The 1,829-nt window shown below is 47.9% G+C and overlaps 1 pseudogene across 1 annotated transcript; it reads left to right on the forward strand.

Annotated features, from left to right (window-relative positions):
- Positions 1–294: 294 nt before the first annotated feature.
- Positions 295–1,182, forward strand: LOC307067889 (AMSH-like protease; annotated as a pseudogene). The gene is made up of 2 exons: positions 295–649; positions 872–1,182. The product of its transcript is annotated as an AMSH-like protease (transcript).
- The last annotated feature ends 647 nt before the right edge of the window (positions 1,183–1,829 follow it).

The following is a 1,829-nucleotide window of genomic DNA, read 5'->3' on the forward strand; positions in this document are numbered from 1 at the left end:
ATTTACAATATTGTATTAGTTTCAGGTGTACAGCAAAGTGATTCAGTAATACCTACATACGTATATATCTATCCTGTTTCAGATTCTTTTCTATTATAGGTTATTACAAAATGTTGAGTATAGTTCCCTGTGCTATACAGCAGGTCCTTATTAGCTATCTGTTTTATATATAGTAGTGTGTACATGTCAATCCCAGTCTCCTAATTTATCCCCTCCCTTCCTTCCCCTTTGGTAATGTTAAGTTTGTTTTCCATGTCTGTTGGGAGGGGGCACTTCTTTGTATCTGGAATAGAGATGGAGAGGATGGCATTTGTGTATTTGAAGGAAGGAAACTTGGCAAATGCCTTTGTTCTTTATAATCAATTTATTATCTTGTTTGTAGGAAGGCTTCCCAGGTATTAAGATTACCAGCAACGTGGAGTACCTGAAAAGCAGGCTATTATGAAGAAACTGAAGGAGATTGCATTTCCAAGGACAGATGAATTGAAAAGGACCTTTTAAAGAAATATAACATGAAATATCAAGAATATTTGCAAAGCAAAACAAATATAAAGCTGAATTTTCAAAAAAACTGATACCTCTGAGATTGACAGAGACAGAAAGGAAGCAAACTGCTCAGATGCGCCAGCAGAAGCTCGAATGGGAGCAGTTTCTGGGTTTTGTGTTTTTTTTGTGTGTGGTACGCGGGCCTCTCACTGTCGTGGCCTCTCCCGCTGCGGAGCACAGGCTTCGGACGCGCAGGCTCAGCGGCCATGGCTCATGGGCCCAGCCGCTCCGCGGCACGTGGCATCTTCCCGGACCAGGGCACGAACCCATGTCCGCTGCATCGGCAGGCAGACTCTCAACCACTGCGCCACCAGGGAAGCCCCAGTTTCTGGTTTTTGAAGATCAACTCAAGAAGCAAGAATTAGCCCGAGGTTACAAGGGGAGCCAGGAACCGCACCCCCAAGCCCCCCACCCCCCCGACCCGGCTCTCTGAGAGCAGATTCACGAGCAGATTCATGGCACTGTTTTGTCCTGCTTTCGCCCACACCAGAACAATTCCTTGCTGAATGTATCTGCAGATCAGCCCAATAAAAGTGATGCGATCAATTACACTAGTCAGTCTCCTCCCCTAAACAGGGCCTTAAAGCAGCTGCTTATCTGAGTACTGCACAGCATTCAGCGGTTGAAGGGCTGTGATGTGCAGTTTTTTGTTTTTTTTGTTTTTTTTCGGTACGTGGGCCTCACGCTGTTGTGGCCTCTCCTGTTGCGGAGCACAGGCTCTGGACACGCAGGCTCAACAGCCATGGCTCACGGGCCCAGCCGCTCCGCGGCATGTGGGATCTTCCCGGACCGGGGCACGAACCCGTGTCCCCTGCATCGGCAGGCGGGCTCTCAACCACTGCGCCACCAGGGAAGCCCTGATATGCAGTTTTATCATGAGATCTTGGCCACACATTCTGCAGCTGGCAGATCTAATGCAGCAAGAGGAATGGAAACCTGTGGAAACTGACACAAGATGAATTCACTGTTATCCATGTGGTCATGCTGAAGCGATCTGTGGGACCAGACTATTGCAACATGGAGAAAATGGAAGAATTATTCCACATTTAGGGTCAACAGGATGGATCCAGACACATTCGACCCAAACTGCAGTCTTGTCCCACCCTGGTCGCCAGAGGCTACTGACATTTGATTGTTCACCAAAGCATAAAGACAGTGACACCTTCAGGCTCACCAGAGCAGCCAGCTGCTTGGGGTTTCTGCTTATAAAAAGAAGGGCTTTCACCCACCGAGGACCCCAGACTGTCCCGTCCCTGCAAACATGTTTGGTAAATGACATAAGA

This window comes from Hyperoodon ampullatus (genome assembly GCF_949752795.1).
Source record: "Hyperoodon ampullatus genome assembly, chromosome: 19".
Classification (NCBI taxonomy): domain Eukaryota; kingdom Metazoa; phylum Chordata; class Mammalia; order Artiodactyla; family Ziphiidae; genus Hyperoodon; species Hyperoodon ampullatus.